Below are 24,188 nucleotides of genomic sequence, written 5' to 3'. Positions count from 1 at the left end.
AACAAAGGATAGACCAATTTCATTCATATGCAGCGATAAACCACATTATTTTTAAGAAAAACTGTCCATTTAATTTCATTAAATTATAAAATTAACGAAATAAATTATACCATAAGTAGTACATGTATGCTGGGGAAATTCGTGGATCGATTTTACATATTTTCGACATTAAACTGTTGTATATCTAATATTTTACGTTTATAGAAAGCCAAAGGGAAGTTTGGATTTTTTACATAAAGTATGTTGGAGCTAGGGTCAATATATACCCTCTAATGGGTACTAGGGCGGAACCAAGAATTTTATACTATTGTAATTCGCAAGAATCAAAGGTCAGGAAACTCCTTCAGGAGTGGCAAAGTTGAGAAAGAATTAAACATCCAATATTAAATGAAATCGTGATTAAATTACAATCAAATTTGGTATCTTCTTGACTTATATTAAAGGCCATAAACTAAGTCTCAGTTTTATTGTTATATTTTAGTTTGCGTCAGTGAAAATTATATTAAAAAAAAAAACTAAAAAACATCTTGAAGTGAGATATACATAAGTATGAATGTGATATGAACTCGACCAAAGTGGCTAAATTTTATATTATAAGCTTGTGTGGAAAACGTCGACCAGAGAATCGGAATTCATTATATGAAGGTGTGAGGTTTAGATCAAGGTATATATAATACTATTTTCATTCTAATTCAGCGTCAAACCACATAATTTTTAAGAAAACTTATCCACTTAATTACATTAAAGTATCACATTTTGATCAACCGGAACGGGTTAAAGTCAAGACGGAAATTATATATATAGTGGGGATAGAGAAAGATAATAATTTTTACATTGCTCAGCTATACTCGAGCATAGAGAACATATTTTGAAGCAATTATATATATAAAAAAAATTAGTATTATAAGTAATATATGGAAGTAGAGGGTAGCATTAACCCGATTTAATCAATTTTTGCCAATACTACATACTACTAACATGCCACAGACTAATAAAATGCTCCCACTGTTTCATTAAGGTACCTCACATACCATCACCAATCATATGGAGTAAGGTCAGACGAATGTTCGAAAATCCTGATATTAGTTACATGGGGGCCAGGTAAAATGTTATGAGTAAAACGCGCTCTCTCATGTTCATTGATATAACTCACATATTGGCCGATATATGCCGTATAAAGTCACCCGGAAGTTCAAAAATCTTTATATTAGGTATATGAGGGCTATAGGAAGTATTCATTCGATTGAACCCATTTTTTGACACAAACATACTATTATCGAGAGTTTTATTTATTTATTTTATTATATGAATTTCACTTAAATGTTTTACACATTGACCGATATTTTCGGTAAAAAGGCAACTATAGACACTAGTTTTGTTTCGATTTAGACAATTTTTGGTCACAAGGTGGCATACTTTAAACGCATTATTCGCGCAAAGTTTTACCCCGATACAATCATTGCTGATTGATTTGCATAGTGGAAAGTAAAAAAATCAGATGGAATTGAAAATGGCGCTATATGGGAAATAGGCGTGGTTGTAATTCGATTTCGCGCATTTTCGCACTATAGCTAAGAAATATGAGAAGAATATTATGTACCGAATTTGGTTGAAATCGGTTAAGCAGATCCTAAGATATGGGTTTTCACCTAAATGTGTTAAAATTTAATGACTCTGGCGTGTTTAGTGCTTGATTTATCGCGCTTTTAGTAGTTTTTAACAGTACCGTTATATGGGGAGTGGGCGGGGTTGTCACCCGATTTCATCCATTTTCACCCCGCAGATAGAGGTGCTAAAAACATTAGTTCTCAGTGAAATTTGTTATTAAAGCTTTAGCAGTTTAGGAGATATGCACATTAAACCTATTAGGAGCGGAACCACCCCCACTTTAAAAAATTTTAACTACAGATGTCCCTCCCTAATGCGGTCCTGTGTGCCAAATACCAGCCTTGTATCTTATTGTGGAGCTTAGTTATGATAATTTATTTGTTTTTGATTAATGGCGTTTTGTGGGCGTGGCAGTGGTCCGATTACGCCCATCTGCAATACCAACCGTCTTACGGTACCAAGAAACATGGGGACCAAGTTTCATAAAGATATCTCAATTTTTACTCAAGTTACAGCTTGCACAAACGGGCGGACAGTCACACGGATTTCAACTCGTCTCTTCATCCTGATCATTTATATATATACATAACTCTATATCTAACTCAATTAGTTTTAGATGATACAAACAACCGTTAGGTGAACAAAACTATTATACTCTGTAGCAACATGTTGCGAGAGTATAATAATAAAAAACATTACCGAAGTCAAAATTTTGATTGGCAAGTTCAGAGACGAAAATGAATTGCTAGCAGCAATCCCAATGATTCTTACAGATGAGAAACGCACTCTATTTCCAATTACTCGTATGTTGGCATTCGCACTAGCAATCAATAGGTTACAAGACCAAACGTTGTCTTTCTGTGGCTTAGCTTTGAGTATATCATACTTTTCCCACGGACAACTTAATGTGGCTTCCCGTCTCTTATTTATCCGTAAGAAATTTTCAATCAAAAATTTCCTTAAGAAAAATTTCTGATGAACATAAATTTATAATTGGAGAGATTTATGAATACAAAAATTTCTCAACCACAAAAATATCTCAGTCACGATTACGGACGGACGTTAAAATCATTAACAATATTTTATAGTCGTCGATTGTGACCACGGAAGCAGCATTCGGTTTTTTGGTGGATCACCACGAACATAGTGTTCTAATCGTACATCAACAAGGGCTCATCACACAAAAAGCCAATAAACTTTCACACATTCATATGAGCAGCTTGCGCCCGAACATTTACTTCCATGCCAGGCCTCCATAGACTCTGCCCAAAACTGAAAAACAACAACGCATTTGTACACCAACAAAAATATCCTGGGCAGCCGTTATGAAAGCCAACTCGTAATCCGTCGTTATAATTTTAGGGTTCAATCCAAGTTTGATAGCCTTCAATTGCGACAGCATACTACGGTATGGTTGCGTCGATTTTCCAACAACAATGTAAATACGAGAGGCATAATTTCTCCATTTACAATTACATTTTTCTATACAGCTGGTAGAAAATCAAAGGAACTACATGAAATGTTCCGTCGGCAAACCAAGTATTTGATGCTTGAAGATAACTGAAATTACGCTCAGTAGTTAAAATAATATATCTTCCACGGCGATTATTAGGCAGCTCACGTGAGTCACATACCAAAAATTCAACTCCGTTCCAAGCCGATACGAATCGGGAATTATTAATTCATTAATTGATACAGGATTAGAAGGCAATATCTCATTATCAGCGCTTTTACGAGGCACCGTACGGCACATGTTCGAACGACTACCAAGTACACCGGCAGCAGACGTTAAGGCGGTGCTAACTGTAGCTGCCACGATGCTGCTTGATGGCTCTCTCGTCACTTTGGCCTTTCGACGAATTTTCGCACCAACTTTTGCAGCTTCAATTTTGGTTTAATATCATAAAAAATTTATCAACATATTAGACAAATAATATAATAAAACAAATACTTACCGTTCCGGGACTTAGACGTTGTATAACACGAACCAAGGCACGTTCCCTTGGTATAATATATACACCGCCAAATTGTGATAAAATCATATATAAATTATTGCTGAGAAATTTTCAAATAGACGTCCACCCTTAATGTGTCATGTTCTTACGTGGGCAAACCTTCTAATTTATTTGTATTCGCAAATACGGACCCAAAAATATTGTACAATCTATTGCGTTAAGAAATTAAGCTCTGCTTAGTTCTAATTGCCTATATCAGAAGTAGAAATATGAACTATTTCTAAGGACAGATTAATATCAATAATTATAATCTAATATGTATTACTTTATTAAAGAATAATTTATTAACTAAAATAAAATATACATTACTTGTCTACAACTCTTCATCCCTCTTTCACTTATAATAACGTCCTTCACACATTATAATGTTTATTTTTAATATTAACAAGTAAGGACGGGCTAAGTTCGGATGTAACCGAACATTTTATACTCTCGCAAAGTCAAATGGTATACTCGTTTGAGATTTCTTTGTGGATTGACTGATATTTTCGTTAGAAGGTCAACTATAGGCACTGAGGTCGACATATTTAGTACTTAGGGGCTTGAATAGTTTTGGTTCGATTTAGACAATTTTTGGTCACAAGGTTACTCTCGCAACCTGTTGCTACAGAGTATAATAGTTTTGTTCACCTAACGGTTGTTTGTATCACCTAAAACTAATCGAGTTAGATATAGGGTTATATACATATACCTATATAAATGATCAGGATGAAGAGACGAGTTGAAATCCGTGTGCCTGTCCGTCCGTCCGTCCGTCCGTGCAAGCTCTAACTTGAGTAAAAATAGAGATATCTTTATGAAACTTAATAGACATGTTTCTTGGTACCGTGAGACGGTTGGTACTGCCACGCCCACAAAACGTCATTAATCAAAAACAAATAAATTGCCATAACTAAGCTCCGCAATAAGATACAAGACTCTTATTTGATATACAGGATCACATTAGGTTTTTAGAACCTCTAACGGTACCGTTAAAAACTTCTAAAAGCGTGATAAATCAAGCACTAAACACGCCAGAGACATTAAATTTTATCTCTGGGATGGTATGAGATGACTTTATAGGAACCGCGTTCAAAATTAGACAGTGGGCGTGGCACAGCCCACTTTTAGGTGAAAACCCATATCTTGGGACAGTGGACGTCAATAGAGTAAATTCAATGATACATCAGTTGTTGCCACGGAAATTTTATTTTTTAATTCCGATGTTGGGATTAAAATTAAAAAATATTTTAAACTTGATGTTGGGATTAAAAGTTAAATTTATATTTATTAATCCAAGATGTTTGGGATTAAAAATTTAAAATATTTCGTAATATATTTAAATGAACTCAAAAATATGTTAATTCTAAAACAAATCCTTTTTTTAATCCTTAAGTTTATGCTTAAAATTGAACTTTTTTTTTTTATTCTTCAATCCAGTAGTTGGGATTAAAAGTTAATAATAAAATTTTAGTCCGGTTTTTGGAATTAAACGTTTTTTGTTTTTTTTTTCAATCCGGTATGCTGAGACTCTATAAAATATATATATAAATGATCACCAGGATGAGCAGAGCTGATTTAGCCATGTCCGTCTGTCTGTATATATACGAACTAGTCCCTCAGTTTTAAGCTATCGTTCTGAACTTTTGCACTTGTCTTTTCCTCACTAAAATGCTTGTCGGATCGGCCGAAATGGGACCACTATAGCATATAGCTGCCATACAGACTAAACAATCGGAAACAAGTGCTTGTATAGGAAACTTTTTTATTTGACGTAATATCAAACAGTTCAATCTTCGAAGAAATTGTTTACATCGAATCACTAGAGCATATAGCTGCTGATGAACGATCGGAGTAAAGTGCTTGCATGGAAAACTTGACGATGTATCTTTCAAATTGACGATGTATCTTCACGAAATTAAGGCAACATAGTCCAGTCATTATAGTAAGTTCACCTCGGAATTCGAGATACCCAGCTGTAAGTCTGTAAATACTTGTATATTGACACCCTAAAAGTTGTCTCAAAACCTACATATGGCAGGGTGTACGCAACTATTAAATTTCAAGGTCAAAGGTCACAAAAATCGGTTTTTTGCGCTTTTTTTGTAAATATCTCATTCCCTATGGGTTTTTTGCTTTTGGTATTTATTATCAATATTGTAGAATACAAAATTCTCTACAAATAAAGAAGATGATTAAAATTATAAATTGTAGTTTTTGTACCCTTTATTCCATTTTTTTACTTTTAATAAAAATAAATGTATTGAATGATATTTTTTAATAAATTTTTTTTATTTTTTTTTTTATCATGTAAGAAGTTATTAATATTAATAAGGTTTAAATTCAAATATAATTCCTATATTTTCATTAACAATTCTGCAATTTCATGGGCAGGTAAGTGTTGTTAAATAAATTAATACTGAATAAAAAGTGGATAGGTTAAGAAAAAATGATAAAATATAATATAATAGTTAATAAAAATTGACAAATATTTATAATCATTGATTTATCGATAGTTCATCAACTGTATATGGCGCGTTTTTGATCGGAGGCACCGGTTGAAGTGATGCCGTGACCGCGCGCTCTCTGCCCTCTATCTCGAAAACGGTTCACCGTATGAAAAATTTTTTTAAACAAAATTTGTAGAGAATTTTGTATTCTACAATATTGATAATAAATACCAATAGCAAAAAACCCATAGGAAATGAGATATTTACAAAAAAAGCGCAAAATCCGATTTTTGTGACCTTTGACCTTGAAATTTAATAGTTGCGTACACCCTACCATATGTAGGTTTTGAGACAACTTTTAGGGTGTCAATATACAAGTATTTACAAACTTACAGCTGGGTATCTCGAATTCCGTGATTCTTACCTAATTTAAGCTTAAATGACTGGACTAACAAGCTCTTTCATTTGACGAGATATCTTCACGAAATTAGGCATAATTTATTGTTTATAGCAACAATGTATTTTCCGAAGAAATCGTTCAGATCAGAGCATATAGCTGCCATAAAACTGAACGATCGGAAAAAAGTGCTTGCATGGAAAACTTTTTTAATTATCGAGATATCTTCACGAAATTAGCCACGAGTTATTGTTTAAGGCAACATTGTATTTTCCAAAGAAATTGTTCAGATCAGATCACTATATCATATAACTGCCATATAAATCGAAAAATCGGAATCAAGTTCTTGTAATGAACCTTTGTATTTGTGTAGGGTATTATAGCAACCGAAGTTAACGTTTATTTCTTTTTCTTTATATTTTTTAATCCCGTATTTGGGACTACAAAAAAAAATTTAATTGAAATGTTAATTCCGTTATTTTTTTAATGCATTTCGCTTCATATTTTGAACCCACAACCGCTTTGCAACGGCAAAAATTAGTATTTAAAAAATCAATGAAAAACATTATCGAACATTATTTTCAATAGTCAAATTTGAATGCCAATTGAATTCTATGCTCTCAATTTCCAATTAGATTGGCATTAGCAATGATGATCAATAACTCACAAGCAGAGAACGTCAATGAATAGAGAAGGAGCAAATGTTAAATGAAATCCTTTTGAGTACTAATTTGTAATTCCAGATGAGGGAATCGAAAAATATAACTTCGAAAAAGAAAAATACACCACACAATATGCGAAATGCTATAAATAGACACAACGAATAGTCCTAAATGAAAAATCGTTGCGCATACCTATTTAGATTTATGTTTTCAATTTCTATGATATGACAAATTTATAATTATGAAAACCTTCTGAATTAAAAAGCTGTATTACCGGCTGTATATGTATAAAATAAACATTTAATAGGTTTTTTTTCCAACTTATGTATGTGCGTTGCGTGATTAACTTTCTCTGTCTATGCTTTTCCCACAGACAAATTTATATGGTATTTATTTTACGGATATCTTGAAATGTTAATGGTCTGGTGACATTAACCAAAAACAGTTGCACTTAGTCTGCCCTGGATTGACTATGTACCATAAAATCACCGAAAATATTTGATTTGGATAAACCGGGGTATGCATCAGCTGGTATGCCTTGTTTGAGCAGTATCCATTTTTTCAATATATCCAATGTAAATAGCGAGCTGCTTTTGAATAGACACCAAAAACATTTGAACGTTTACACAATAAATTTTAAAAATTCTATGAGCGTAGGTTTTGGTGATTTATAACACTATCATATTCAATTGATCCAATGTAAAATAGCGAGCTGCTTTTGAATAGACACCAAAAACATTTGCACGTTTACACAATAAATTTTAAAAATTCGATGAGTGTAGGTTTTGGTGATTTATAACACTATCATACGCTGTTTCGTTCATGAACGGCTTCTGCCGTTTTCGAGATGCACAAAGAAATAATGTTAAATTCGCTTTGAGAATAAAATTAACTCGACTTAATGAGAATAAAATAAGCCGACTTATTTTCATTCCTACTCCGTAATGTTTGCTGGTTGAGAAGTGACAACGGGAGACACATGGCGGGGATAACTGGTTGGTTGATGGAACTATACTACATGAAAATTATGGTATACTACAATTATTATATTCGATTGCCTCTGGGTAGAATAGAATTATATAAAAATTGCGATTCAAAATCAGGGTTGATCATATAGGTGTGAAAATTTGGAATTATACGTAATTATATTTCAATGCTGCATCTGGAAAAAGTAATAACAAAAAAATGTGTCCAAAAAACTAAAAAAGGTATTATTTGGGGTCGACCACCCCTAACATTGGGCTACGAGAAATAGTTGTTTGCCGATTCTCAGACCTACGCGATAAGCACACCAAATTCATCAAAATCGGTCCAGCCGTTTCAGAGGAGTTTGGTCACAATGATACGAGAAATTTATATATTAGATATTATATAATTGCTCGGCGCTCAATATAAATGAAATTGGTCTTGGTCTAAACCTCATATGCCTAATATAATGAATTTTGATCCTTGGGTTGACGTTTTTCACATCAACTCAATATATTAAATTTAACCTCTTCTGTAGATTTTATATCACATACAATATATATTCGAGGATGATTTAAGTATAATTTTCGCTGACGGGATGTAAAATATAGTATTAAAACTAAGTGGGTCTATGACCTTCAAAATAATTTAATATGATACCAAATTTTATTGTAATCCATTTACGATTTCGTCGAACAATGAAGTTTAACCCTTTCGCTACCTTTTTTTTAGTATAAATTTGTGCCTTCAACTGAAGGTATTTAGCCGGCTTTGATCCTTGCCAGTTGCAAGAGTATAAAACGTTCGGTTACACGCGAGCTTAGCCCTCCCTTACTTGTTTCGATATATGGTAAAGAGGAGAAGCCAAATAAAACAAGTAAGCCCATACTAGTGACCATCTGCGGGGAGTCGATAGGGCTCTATCGAAGGCTGATAATCAAATCAGCAAGGCCAGATTTAAGATCTTTTAAGGCAAGAAAATGGCTGACGAAAACGACAGAAGAGGTCGATGACGCCAGCCAGTTACTAAGGAAGGTGGCGATAAAAGAAAATAACACTTAGATACGTGCAGATAAATCTGCTGCACCCAAAAAGTGTGACAGCTAATCTGACAGCCCTCTTCAGTGATAGTGGTAAGTGCATCGACATCAGTCTGATCCAAGAGCCCCGGGTGTCAGACGACGCGATCAAAGGGCTAAACTATAACATTTATTATTATAAGAAAAATGAATGTAAACCAAGAGCATGCATTATTATCAGGAAAGATATAAACGCATTTCTTTGTCCTAACTATAGAACAGCAGACAACACGGCAGCGACAACAAAGCGGCAACTTCTTGCTAGTGTCGTCATAACTACATGACCCACGACAGTGACGTGCCACCTGTACCACTAGTCAAATGCCAATGCAAGATACACCATATGGGGAAGCATCAACACAATCACCAGGGGTGAGTCGATATTGCAACATATTTAAAATATTAATTTAAGTATATGTAATAGGCCAACTTTCATTTTCCCAAGTTCGGAAATTTTTTCGGGTTGGGAGGAAGTCCTGGATCTTTCACTATCAACAGAAACAGATAGCCTGATCGTCGATGACTGGAGGATGTCAATGGAGCCATCTATGTCGAATTACTCCTGGATACTCTTAAGCGAGAAATCCAATACTCCTTTCCAATATCAAAACCCCAGGAAAACAGCATGGGATAAATTTAACAAAATAGCAACAAAAACCTTAAAAGTAAATAGTTTTATGAATAAAATCAGTAGTTCTCAAAAACTAGAAATAAAAATGTTAGAAAAGATCCTAACCACCTCCTTCAACCGATCTACACTGTTAACCGTTCTCAAAACGAAGAAGTTGCCTCCTTGGTGGAACGGTGACCTTAAAACCCTAAGAATCCAATTTAGAAAAGCATTCAATGAAAGTTATATGACCAAAATCTGACAACCACATTTATATAGCTTATTTAAAGACGAAGGTTGGAGCCTGGACCTCCTCTGCTGGCGAATCTTTTGAGGAACTCCTAAAAACACACTTCTCTGGTAGTCAGCAACCCGCTGTTGAGATACAACCTGACATGCGTGCAAATGCGGCAGACCGATCCGACCACATAGTGAGTAAGAAGAAAGTTATATACGCTATACAAGGCCAGTATTCAACTACTTGTATGTTACATCCCAAGAAGTTGGGCAAGAGTCAAAGTGGTGTTCCTCCCTTAACCAGACCGAAGAACACATGATAACCGAAACTGTCCTACACGAAGTGATTAATGTAATTGGGAAATCAGTTTATCACAAATAGTATACAATGGCGGCCTTTCTTAGCATAGAAGTAGCCTTTTTTTTTTTTTTTTAGGCCGTAAGGAGGGTTTAAAATGCCTTCGCACCATATAGGGATCGTCATCCTACGTGAGTGGTGTACTTACTAAAACACTCCCCCCTTCTATCATGGATTTTTACCTTGCCCCGGGACCGCTTTCGCATTACTTCAGAGCAAGGTTTCCAAGATGGACCCATAGCTGGTCAGTTTCTACTCTCTCTGCGTCCAGGGATGCCTACTGGTTTGTAGCCAGCATCAGGCTGACTATCTTCTATTGAGTGGAATTGTTCGGAGGGTCCGCGTCCACGTATGAGGCAATTTGTTGCCAGTTTTCGCCGCTAGCTATCATTTTCGCTATTAGGTTTTCCGTGTTTAGTTCTCCAACTTTGTTCTCTAGAGTTCTCCGATCTTCATTCCATCGATGGCACTTAAAGAAGGTATGATTTGCATCATCGAGTGGTTCGTCTCCGTAAATACATGCAGGGCTCTCGGCTTTACCCATGTTATACAGGTATTTTCGAAAATATCCGTGGCCGGAGAGCATCTGTGTTAGGTAGTAGTTCACCTCGCCGTGTTTTCTACTGTGCCATGTCTCTATATCTTTGATCAATTTGGCGGTCCATCTCCCTTTGCGCTCCCTTGTCCACCGATCTTGCCAAAATTCGAGTGTTTGCTTCCTTGCTTGTTGTCTTGTTTGCATGTGTATTTCCGTTCCATTTTTCTTCCAAAACCAGAGTTGTCTTCTCTCCTTTGATCTATTAGTAGATCTATTGGGATTACGCAGCTTATCACTAGCACTGCGGATTCGGATACAGTGCGGTAAGCCGAGGCGACTCTCAGGGCTGCTGTTCTCTGCACCTGAGCAACTACTTTTCGTCTATGTTTCACATTTAATGTATCGGCCCACAGTTCACTACCATATAATAGCACTGACTGTGTTGTATCCATGAGCAGTTTCCTTCTGCTTGCAAGCGGACCTCCGATGTTTGCCATAAGTCTTGAAAGCGACATGGTTATATTGGCTGACTTTTTAGCAGCGTGCTGAATTTGAGCCCAATACGTCAGTTTGTTGTCCATTCTTATACCTCGGTATTTTAGGGTTTTCGTCGTTTGTATGGTTTCTGAATGAACTTTCATGTTCACCTCCAACGGGATATGTTTCCTAGTGAGCAGGATCAGCTCGGTTTTTTCTGCGGCTATGCTAAGGCCGTGTGAGTCCAACCATGTCTGTGCTCGCAGCATGACTTGTGTAAGTCTGCGTCTGGCTATGTCGGTATTACGAGCTGTTATGACGGCAGCGATGTCGTCCGCGTACCCAACGGGGTAGCAGTCCTCTGGCATTTCGACGTTTAAAATTCCGTCGTAGCTGACGTTCCATAGGTCTGGTCCAAGTATGGATCCCTGCGCTGCTCCGGAGATGATTTCTTTTCTTTGAGGGCCGTCCCTTGTGTCATATAGCAGTTCCCTGTCTTTAAGTATAATTTTCATCAGGTAGGGGGGCGTTTTGAATCGGCTTTCTAGTGCATCTATCATATTTATCCATTTTGCGCTATTGAATACATTTCTTATGTCTATTGTTGCGAGGAGGACTATTGGCCTCGAGGAGTTGTTCTTCCGATTGGCTTCGTCCACGCTGTGCACGACGTCTTCAACGGCTCCGATTGTGGATCTGCCTGGTCTGAAACCATGTTGTCGCTCTGATAAGCCTCCAGCGTTGTTTATGGCGCCTATTATGCGGGGTTTCAACAGCCTTTCTAGTAACTTTCCTGCTGTATCTGTATGCTGATGGTGTTCCTGGGTTTCCTTTTCCTTTACTTATCAGGGTCAGATGTTGTCTCTTCCATACTTCTCGGAAGATGCCCTCGTTCAAACATGCATTATACATGGATAACAGTAAGTGAGGACGTTCTGCGGCGATTAGCTTTATCACTGGTATCCCGTCAGGGCCGGGAGCTTTTTTGTTCTTTAAAGTTCTTGCGGCCATGCTCATTTCCTCCAGAGTGAACGGTGGGCATGAGATCTCTTGCATATAATCTGGTGGGTCTCTTCCCAGGACATGGGTTGGGAACAGAGTGTTTACGATGTGCTCCATGGCTGCAGCGTTTAACTCTGGAATGGACTGTTTCGCCCCGAGCTTTCTCATTACGATCTTGTATCCGAGACCCCAAGGATTTTTGTTTATATCACTACGTAGCTTTTCCCATTTATCTTTCTTTGCCTTTATTGTTGCATCTTTCAGCTCAGTTTTCGCAGCTTTATATTCCTTATGCTCTTTCATTTCGTTTCTTCCTCTTCTTCTAGCCCTTGTGTATGGGATGTCTTTTACGCAGGCAAGTTTGTCTCAGATTTCGTATTTCGTCCGTCCACCAATCAACTGCTGTCTTTGGATGTCCGCCTTTTATTTTGGGCATGGCTGCCTTACATGCCTCTGTGATGCTGTCCAGTGTTTCTTTGACAATAAACCTAGCTGGGCTACTTGCGTGGTATTTTGGTGGGTTTTTGTCTATGCTTGCGAGGAGTTTTCCTGAGTCTAGCTTGAAAACGTTCCATTTACGTGTTCTTCTTCTTTTAGTTGTTGCTTGACTTTTGTCTGGACCTATGAGGTAGGATATGTATTGGTGATTGCTACCTGTGTAGTCTTCTAGCACTTTCCATTCGCGTAGCTTGTTTGCGAGTCCTTCAGATACCAGCGTAATATCGGGAGTTGTGTCGTTGCATCCCGGCCTTTTGAAAGTTGTTTGGGATCCTCTGTTGGCAACGATAAGTCCTAATCTAGCTGCCATGTCAAGGATTTTGCGTCCCCTCAAATTTGTTGTCGGTGTGCCCCATTCCATGGTCTTGGCGTTGAAATCTCCGGCTATGATTAAGTGCCGATTTGGTGATGCGCGGCATCCTCAATGGCATCGAGCTTTGCTTGGAATTCTGAGATAGGATCGCTCGGTGTCAGGTAGCAGCTAATTATCATGATGTTTTCGTTGCTTATCCAGACAAAACCATTTCCTCTCCCGCTGCTTGTTGTTTTGAAGCCGCTGCTTTCCGTTAGCCATATTGCCGCTGTTGCGGTGATGTCCTCCAACCATGTTCCGTCTTGCACTATCCTGTATTGCTCGCTGATGATTGCTAATTCGGTTCCGAATTTCAGCATGAGCTGTAGCCTTCAACAACATAGAAATAAGCACGATTATCGAGTCCCTGTCACATGGCGGTATAGAAGACATTACTTGCAGATGGACATGATCGATGCATATAAACAGGAAGATTATAGCAATAAATATCGCAGTCATACGACAAGCTACATAAGCAGAGGCACTCCTAAAGGAGGAGTCCTTTTCCCGCTTCTATGGGTGGTGGCATTGAATGGAATCAACTCAATGGAGGAGGAATGAAAGCAATAGCATATGCAGACGACATAATGCTGGTGGTATCAGGGATGTTTTCTACTACAATCAGGGAGATTATGGGAAGAGTACTAAAACGAATAAACAAAACGTATATAACCTACTACACCTACAAACGAATACTTAGCAGGAACTGGGGCCTCAAACCATATATAGTCATGTGGATGTATACGGCCGTCGTTAGACCAATCCTAACTAAAGGAGCACTAGTTTGGTGGCCAGTATTAGGAAAGCAATATAATATCAGGAAACTTAATAGAATACAAAGAGCCTGTGCAGGGGTTACCGGGGTTATTAAGTCATATCAATCCATCTGATTTAAGCTATTTGTATAAAATGAATATAAAGCTCCCATTTAATCGTTCCCATCGGGCATGGTTTTAACTCCGCTCCGGATTCGTCTAAATAAGGGGTCTATTTGCTTTGCTAACTCGTCTGCCTTTTCGTTACCGAAAATGTTACTAATACCGAGCACCCAAATTATGGATAAGTCGAGTTGCCCTGTGAGTGAGCTAAAAGCCGGCAGTTTTTTACTATACTGGAATTAATTCTTGGTGTCGACAAGGCCAGCAGTGTTGTCTGGCTATCCGTGTATATGGTTGGTAGACGGATAGAAAGAGAGATGCCCAAATCATCGAAGTATACTCCTCGGAGTATATCCTGCTCCATTATGGACCCGCCGGTAGTTATATTAAACAAGTATGGAAGGACTATATTTGGGTATAACCGAACATTTTGTATTCTTGCAACTTACAAATAGATAAAATGTATGTACAAGTATACACACTCGCCAGAAAAGGTCTGCGTACACGCTAATATGTTATTTTCTTTTGTTAAAACATAGCCTTTATATACTAAATTTTGGAGCATAATCATATAAAGTGTTTTATTACTAGTCTGTAGCATAATCCCATAGCATTTAAAGCAATGAAAGTCTGACACCAAAGTTTTATAAACTAATTTACAAAAAATAGTAATTTGGCAGCGCAGAAAAAGTCTGCGAACATTTCTATGTTCATATTGGCAGTTTCATCTGGTGGCATCGACACATGCTAAAGCGATTTCTTTCTACTCATTAAGATCTATGAATAAAATTAGGTAGAACCGAATCAAAAAAAAAAAAACATAGAGGAGAGGTGCAGATGTACGGGAAAATCACATCGTTTTACATTTTTTAACGTTCAACACTTGCTGTGTTCTTTTATTCAGATAGGAAACGGGTATCAAAGAAATCTTGGTTGAAAATCAAAAATATTAAGTTTTTATACGAGAATTTACTTTATCGAAAGCTTTGCTATACCCAGTGTATTGTATATAAAATTGTCTGCTTATTCTACTTAAACCCCACAGATACATGCAGGGCCCGATCTAAGGGGAGGCAAGCCGGGCATTTTCCAAAGCGGCAAAATTTACTTAATCCTACCTTTCAACCTTTCTGTTCGATATTTTTGAGGTACCATAATTAGATTTGGTTTGTAGGGGACTACCCTTATATATAGACAATAGCTTATGTTTAAAACTTGTGTTGCCAGTTTCTCGTGATTGGTACCTATTTTCCTATTAAGTACAATAGATTTATTTTCATCAATTAAGTAAAAAATTATTTAATACGGTTCAATCCTGATTTACTTTCTTACTGTTGCGCTAATTTAATTTTGTACCGACAATTTAATACATCGAAATTTAAATTTAGTTAGTATGATACCATTATTAAGAGGTGTATTATTGTTGATAAGTTCTGAACTCCAAGTTCCGAAATTTCTCGGATAATATTTGATATTACGGATATTACTCAATCGGAAGTTTTAAAAATAAATTGAAAAGTACTTGATACCTATCAATATCGATAGTTTAGTACCGATCCTTTTTCCGGTACCGATAAATCTGATACGATACTGGTATCGAGTAATGTATCGATACTTTTGAAATTTTGTGGAACACTAAGAAGAAGGAATACCTATCCGAATTTTCTGCATTTTACATTTCTGAACTGGCAACTTTCAGTATATTTTATGTTTGATGGGGATCTCCCTCAAACTTTCGGAGGAATACCCTTTAGCTAGATTCGTACAACGCGACATTTTAGGGAAATCCTTTAAATATCATATATAAGCAAAAGATTGTACTAATTTTCCATTACTTATTTAAAAGACTCCTAGTAAAATGTTCTGCCCTAAAGACAAATTTTCATCATATTCGTGAATAATGTAGTGGTTAATAAGTGATTCAGAATTAAAATGTTTAATCTATTTATGTGAAATATATGCTAATACTACAAGATGATTATATTCTTAAATTTAAAAGTGACGTGATTTTTGTTCGGCAGATTCATCATACAATATAAATATAGAAGCGCACGTGTGAATTTACTAAGTAAGTCCTATCTATTTTATAAATTAAATTGTAATACGTAATATTGAACACACCTTGCTAAAAGTAAATAGTAAATAGTAAAATAGTTTTAGTGCTGATTTCACCATCTCCGGATAGCCTATTCGTCAATTAAATTTTCAGTCTTTGACAGTTGTTGTATGAGTTTGACAGTTCTTATTTGAATAATAGGCTATTCGGGACTATAACAAGTTTTGAATTTAATTAATTTGATATTGACCGCAAGGTATGTTAAAAATGTTTTAAGTGCTATGTAAATGTATTTCATATTTTTATTTTTTACCGTACAGAATGGCTGACGGTAGATCACGCTTGTCGGGACACCAATATAAAAACGAAGACTTGAAAAAGACGCAGAGCGACAAAACCAAGCAGGTGAAGGGGGGAAAGTGCTATTGCAGATCCAAGTGCTCAACATCTTATTTAGATGTCGACACAGCCACGTGTCCCAATAGATTAACAGACGCAGAAAGAATATATTTGGTAAATAGAGGTTCTCCAGACCCACTGTATGAATTTAAATTTCGACAAGATATCAATGTTCGGAGGTTTACAGATTACCATGATAATTAGGTATATTTCAATTATTCAATCCCAAGACAATTCAAGAACATCAGAGATTTTAATAAATGAAAGTTGTTTAGGATTTATACCAATCGAGAAATCTACAGGTCTGGCACTAACAAAAATTATCGTAAAACAACAATCAGCACTTGGATTGGAAAAATAAGAGGACAAGAGTACGATAATGGATCTAATATGTTTCATAAAACGTATTGAAAGCGGCGTCCAAGCCAGGATTCAAAACATCAATCCAAATCATTCTTTAAACTTAGTGGTAAACGACATGGCAAAGTCCTCACTGGAAGCTACAATATTTTTAATATTGTGCAAAAAATATATGTTTTTTTTTCACTTCAACATTAAGGTGGTCAATTCTTTTGAAGAATATAAAAGGTATTACTCTAAAGCCACTTAGTGACACGATTGTTTAGTGTTTACCAAAGCACAGATATACCTTCTGCTCAACCCAAAACGAGACTTTATCCATAACTCAACAAGGACATGACATATGGCCATATTTTTTTTGCTTAGGTTGGCAGGACTGTTATATGTTTACATGTCAAATTTGAGCGCGATCTGTCACATAGTTTTTTTTTAAGGCACTATAAACAAGTCAACCTCGAGTGTGTTTTTCGAATTTTACTATGGAAGTTAACGTTGAGTAAAAAGTGTTTGTTTGAAATTTTGTTATTCCAAAGGAATAAGTGCGACGGACGCAATGAAAATGTTGCAGAAGGCATATGGGGAGTCTTGCCTATCACGTACACGTATTTTTGATTGGTATGAGTCGTTCAAGGACGGCCGAACATCGCTGGAGACCTTGCCCCATGATCGTCGTCCAGCAACGTCAATAAACGAAGAAAACGTCGAAAAAGTAAAGAAAATTGTGTTGGAAAATCGTCGTGTGACTGAAAGAGAGATAGCTAGTGAGCTCAACATATCAAATGGATCCGTTCATAGCATTATTCACGATGTTTTGGGCATGAGACTTGTGTCTGCTCGACTTGTTCCAAAATCCAGCTCATACGTCTCGTCTTGTACGCGATTATTTGACCAAAAACAACGTAAATATTGTTCCGCAAGCACCGTATTCACCCGACATGGCACCGTGTGACTTTTTTCTTTTCCCTAAACTCAAATTGCCGCTTCGTGGAAAGCATTTTCAGTCGATTGAAGTCATAAAAGAGAATTCGAAGAAAGAACTGAAAGCCATACCTAAAGCGGCCTACCAGAAGTGTTAGGAAGATTGGAAAAAAAGGTGGCATATGTGTATCGCCTCTAATGGTGACTATTTTGAAGGGGATAAAATACATATTGAAGAATAATTAACCGTTTTTGTTGTTTGAGCCAGTCTCGTTTATATTTGAGCAGGAGGTATATACCTCCACACGAGACTTCGGGTTTGTTGAATCAAATTAAACAGTTTCAATTTTTATGTTCTATTATAATTCAGTACGAAAATTTAAATCCCATAAACCCTGTCAGTAAATTAATGCTAACTAAAGATTTTCATTTAGTTTCCGTCAAAGATTTCCACAAAAGATTTCTTTGAAAACTCACGTTCAGATGAGTATTTTACTAAAGTTCTTGAAGACGCCAAAGCCTTAGCTTCTGAAATTGATTGCGAGGTGTTAGACTTTGAAAATGTGGCTAGACGTGCACTATCCAAGAAAAAGCATTTTACTTATGAGTGTGTTGACGAACCAATCATTGAGCTTCGTAAAAAATAAAAACTCTTTTAACTCATGAGAACTCAAGCGATATAAATGCATTAAAACTTTGTGAGGAGTTGTCAGTCTTTTGTATGTTTTCAAATAGTAATTTATCTCCTCAAGATGTTTTAAAATTTGTAACAGATTTAAGATTTGGTCCAAATATCAGTATTGCGCTCTTTTTAACTTTACCAGTAACAGTTGCAAGTGGTGATTATTTAAAGCAAATACTTAAGTATTTAATATAAAATAAATATGTAGAAACATTAAAGTGAAAAGTTAGTGTATAACAAGTGCATAATATAAAAGAAAAGATAACCATAAATCGAGAAATTGTAAAATAAAATTTGTGAAATTTTCAACTTAAAATGCAAATATCTCGAAAACTATAAGTTTCCGGCGGCAATAATAATATATATTCGTGATCTGGAAAATCTCCTCTATCCAACCATACCCCTCTTTACCCTGAAATCGTGGGATGCTTAACTAATGCTTAACTAAAAATTTAACCTAAATTTTAAAACAAATTTTTTGTTATGGCTTTTTTATACGTACCGTATGAACTTTAACTTAACATGAACCGATTGACCATAATAAACAATTAAACAGTGTGGTCCTAATCTTTTTAACTTCTGAAACAATTTTAATGAAAAATGTTCATTATTCCTTTAGTTAAAGGGCAACATTAGCCCAAAACAGGGAAATACGCAGCAGTGAGTCGCAATAGGTTGATGATGATGATAAACTTGAAAGGTACATAACTATGTCGATAAAAAAATATATCAATTTCTGTGAAATTGCCTATAAAGACATATTGTATACCTACTAACATAAAAACACTCATCAACTTTCGTATAGGTACTTCTTCAGAAGTCCCAATAGACTTCTTCTTCTTGAATATTGTAGGTATAATCCCAACAATATCACGTATTTTATGTAGTTACTTATATACTTAGCATCCTACAACAAAACTAGCTTATGACTTATATAGCTTTGTGTATGTAAAGGGCGGCGAAAATGATCTTTGCCCGGGGCGGCTAAATACCGAGATCGGGCCCTGGATACATGGTTCACAAATGCTAACAAATTTGTTAGCGCAGATTTCTATTTCAGCACGGGTGAACACGAAATTAATGAATAAATCTAACAAGTTGTTAGATCTGGAATTCTCTATAAATTTTAATAGATGGCCTAAACTCATTCTTATGGAAAGGGGATTTTAAACGACTGTTCCCATATTGAAGTAGATATACCTTATTTAAAAAAACATATATCCAAAAAAATATACAAAATAATAAGGAAATTAAATGATGATTTTAATATAAATAAATGAGTTTGGATAAAAGTTTAAAATTATATTAAATTAATTAGCTAATTCAATGACTTATGCAACAATAATTAATGACTCACATGTACTGAAGAAGCGCAACCCAGCTGACAACTGAGGGAGAACCAGATATTCAGCCCGACCCTGCGAAGAAACCCGAACTTAAAAGTGAAGGTTTTTCAAATAAACTGCATAAAAGCAAGGTCGTCTCTGCCGTACTCCTCCTCAATTCAGACAGAACCAACATATATTGGCTCTACCTCGAAGAACGTTCTTCATGTAACACTGCATACTAGAAATTCTTAGAATACTAACTGGGATCAGTACAGAAAGATAGTAATGGGGAATTTAAGTAGACTCGAGAACTGTGACTCTTTCTATGAACTAAAGGAGAGTCATATTCACGAATGTTCTCAAAAAAGCGTATAACATCGCGTGCCCTCCGATAGATTCAAAACGTGGAACAAAGAGCTCGGATCACGGAGGCGCAGTGTTAAGGAACTATTCTAGCTGGCCAAGTTGGCCGGCAAAGAGTCCTTCTGGATGGAATACAAAGATATACTTAAAGAATATTAAAAAGAAATTCATAAAACTAAGAGAGAGTCGTGGACGAACTTCTGCGGCAGGTTAGAAAAGACAACCGAGGTAGCTAGGCTTAGGAAATTACTATCCGAACATCCGAATACCCTAGGCTACTATGCAAAAAATGTGGAGAGGGGACTAGTGTGGAGTACATTCCTACAAATATCATAACAAAGGAAAGAATACTTTGGGCGCTGTTGATAAATTATGCATCCATACCAATGGACGGTATTGCAGAATGAATGATCACAATATACGAAGGATGTTTAAGGCTTAACTATGTACCTACCATTTGGATAGAAGTGAGGGTCGTATTCATACCGAAGGCCGGCAAAGGAGTCCCAGTTTATTCGAAATTATATAGACCAATAAGTCTAACCTTATTCCTTCTGAAGACATTTGAACAAATGCTACGCGTCTATATTAGAGACAACCTTTTATGGGCTAACATGTCGAAAGCACAGCACCAAGGGCAGATCCTCGGCGACTGCATTTCACTTGCTAACCTTAAATACAGAGAGGGCACTAGAGCTAAAGAATAAGATCTCACATCGCATTAAATCAGATAATGTCAATATAAGCCGGGAGTCAATAGATGTACCGCCTGCCGGAAAGCGACTGCATACATATACTGGCTTCCAGGCCGCAAAGGAATTCCGGGAAACGCAATAGCTGATGAGATTGCCCCAAATGCTAATAGTCTGGCTACCGTACCAGAACAGAAAATACGGAAGTTTCTAAAAACGATATACAATGAAATTTCCGAAAAGTCTGACAGACGGATCAGTCTCAACCTGACAGGTCACAACCTACTGGCATCACATGCGAGCCGTATGGGCATTATTAACGATGACACATGTAGAAAGTGCAGAGAAGAAGGCTTGAGAGAGACGCAGAAACACCTCAGATGCTTCTGTCCGGCATTATCTAGAACTCGACTTAGATATCTAAGAGCTTCGCAGTTCAAGAGACTAGATGAAATATCAAAATTAGATATCAAGTCGCCATTAAGGTTCGCAAAAAGCGTTGACGTCCTGTATGACAAATACTTCAGCTCAAATTAAACTGTAACTCCATCTGACATTGCTAAGGACCTATGTATGGTGTGACAGCCTGCCAGTATAACCTAACCTAACCTTGTCGTATCTGTCACAGCTAAACAACAATGGAAGCAGATTTCCTTTTTTTTTGCCCTTTGGCTTTATAAATACTACTATAATGCCTACTGCAGTTAAAAAATTAAATGAATATGACATAATTCAAATTTCATGAGGAATATTTAAAATACAGGATTTGTGGATGCTTACAACAATTTTTTCAACAAAAACATAAAATTAGCTAATACTATGTTCGCACCGACACAAAATTCGTGTTTTCATAGACAAAAGAGGTTTTCACCCGAAAACTTGTGTTTTCATCAATACAAAATCTGTCAAACGAAAACGCAGTTTTCGCGGAAAACCCCTTGAAAACTTACATTCCACTCATTATAATCGGTGCCTGCTCTATTTTAATCGATATTATTAGAAGACATATTATAAAAGCCTGTTGCGTCCTTCACAATTTTTAAATGAAAACAACGATACTTTAAACGCTAAATGGTTACACGGTTTGGAAGAGTTGGAGACTAGACGCCAAAATCCGAGTCATGTTTTATATGCGTCTGACGACCCAATTAACGGAGAAACTTTGTCCATTTTTTGTCGAGTAAAAATTTTAAGTATAATTTATCAGGCTGAACGCATTTAAGGCGGCGCTAACCATATTCCAAAAATATTTTATTTTTATTTTATATTTTTTTAAAAAATTAAGAGGTATTTTATTTATTTATTTTGTATCCTTTACAAATTCTTTAATTTTAAAAACATTTTCGTTACGTACATTGAAATCTTCATTTGTTTTTTTTTTTATTTCTATTTCAATATTTTCCATTTTTTTTTAATATCAAACTTTGATAATTATTTTTTTTCTTATTAGCAGAATCTATCGGTTCGGGTGGCGACTCGGTTGGTGACATTATCATCGCTGAGGGGGAAAGAGTGCAAACAGGTGATGGCAGTGGAGATGCAGCAACAAATGTGGAGATGCAGCAACAAATGTTGCAGCCGTTTCCACCGAAATTTCCATCGGTTCGGAGTTCGTAGAACCTTTTTAAAAATGTATATATATATATGTAAATATAAATAATATATTCAATAAAAACACATGTCTCTTACTTTAAAAAGCTTTCCTCCACTAAGCCCAGTAGTGGACACATTATTGCGCTCTTTTTTTAAACAAAGGCCACTACGAGGAAGAGCCGCCAGTTAAACCGACTGCTGTTTTCTCCTTCCTATAAAACATAATAACATATAACGCATTAATATTTACTCAATATTGTTTAGTATTTATTTTTATTCAATTTTGTTTACCTAAATCTTTGCGACAGATTGTGCATCTTGGTTTTGACTTCTCCCGCCGTAAAGGTGACACCTTGCTGCTGCAGCTCCACTGCCATTTCCTTTAATATGTGGCTATTCTTTCTTGGCCCCCGAAGCGCACCAACTTTTGCTTCCCATATCACAATTAGTAGGGCTTCTCCCCTCTCACTCCACGAATTTAGTTTTTTATATATTTTTTTCTCCATTTGAACACAGTGGAATGTGAACAAATTCTCAAGTGACATTTAGGGCTGGCAAAATATAATATTATTAAATTGGCATTACATACAGAGTTGTCAATTCCTTTTCCAATTCGTCGAAAGCGGGCCTTGAGGTGTCCAAAGGCATTTTCGACAACTCTACGTGTTTTCGAAAGGGCGTAGTTGAATACCTTCTCACAATGATTTTGATTTACGCTTAATGGATACGGTTTCATTAGTTGTTTTCTAAATCGAACAGCCGAATCCCAAAATATAAAAACTGGCACATTTACGCCTGAAATTTCACGAGACATAATTTCACTTACTATAGGACAATTCTGCATTTCTCAATTAAATGACGACTTCTCATAAATTTGAGAGTCATTACTTCGCCCGGCACTCAACGTTTATTTAAATAAAACGGTATATGAAAATACAATGTATTGTATATATTACATATGTACTTATATGTATATTGTGTTTCTAAACTTTACTTAGGATCAACTAATGCCAATAAAACGATGGAATACCATCCTTTGTAATTATAATAATCCACAGCTTCTTCAGATGATGGGTAAACCTCAATGTGGCATCCGTCTGTAAAGAATTATTAGACCATTGGCGTAAATATATGATTTTATAACTAATATTTACCAATTGCTCCTAAGCATTGTGGGAATCCAAGTACCTCGAAAGCAGTCACCAATTCTGTTATGCTTTCTCTATTTAGTGGCAGCATTTTTGAGGAAGGATTGTTTCAGTATATTTCAGCAAAATTTAACAAACCGTAGATTTACCTACGCCGAACATATTAGCGATACTCCAATACTCCGCAGATGAGCCTAAAGCAAATATTGCTATAGCCACTCTTTTCTCGAGCGGAATAGCTTTTCTGTTGTTCGTATCCATTTTTTGTAGACGCCGGAGGATTTCGCATAATTTTTTAAATGAACTGCGGTTCATGCGAAAGTTTTCTTTCAAAAAAACGGATCCAGTAGAAACCTATATAAACTTTTGTCCAACATGATTTAATCGGCATCCCAAGGTCCTTTATTATACATAAGAGAATTAAACGTTTTTTGTTCAAGTCTGCTATTTTTTTAAGGCGAACGTGAAAACATGCTACATAAAGTTGTCCGTGGGAAAAGTATGAAATACTAAAATCTTAGCCACAAAAAGACAACGCTTGGT

The 24,188-nt window shown here is 36.2% G+C and overlaps 1 long non-coding RNA gene across 2 annotated transcripts; it reads left to right on the top strand.

Moving 5' to 3' along the window:
* The first annotated feature begins 15,741 nt into the window (after positions 1-15,741).
* On the top strand, positions 15,742-22,601 carry LOC118680772 (uncharacterized). Of its 2 annotated transcripts, XR_011398036.1 has the most exons (4): positions 15,742-16,174; positions 16,483-16,765; positions 16,837-17,030; positions 22,355-22,601. It is a non-coding gene; the product is annotated as an uncharacterized lncRNA (long non-coding RNA). The 2 variants fall into 2 exon arrangements; XR_004976367.2 differs by lacking the exon at positions 22,355-22,601 and having other exon boundaries at positions 16,837-17,113.
* Positions 22,602-24,188: the final 1,587 nt, after the last annotated feature.

The sequence above is a fragment of the Bactrocera oleae genome, chromosome 2 (genome assembly GCF_042242935.1).
Source record: "Bactrocera oleae isolate idBacOlea1 chromosome 2, idBacOlea1, whole genome shotgun sequence".
NCBI classification, from domain to species: Eukaryota; Metazoa; Arthropoda; class Insecta; order Diptera; family Tephritidae; genus Bactrocera; species Bactrocera oleae.
The sequence above is the reverse complement of the archived record's forward strand: the minus strand, read 5'-3'. Positions and strand labels throughout refer to the sequence as shown.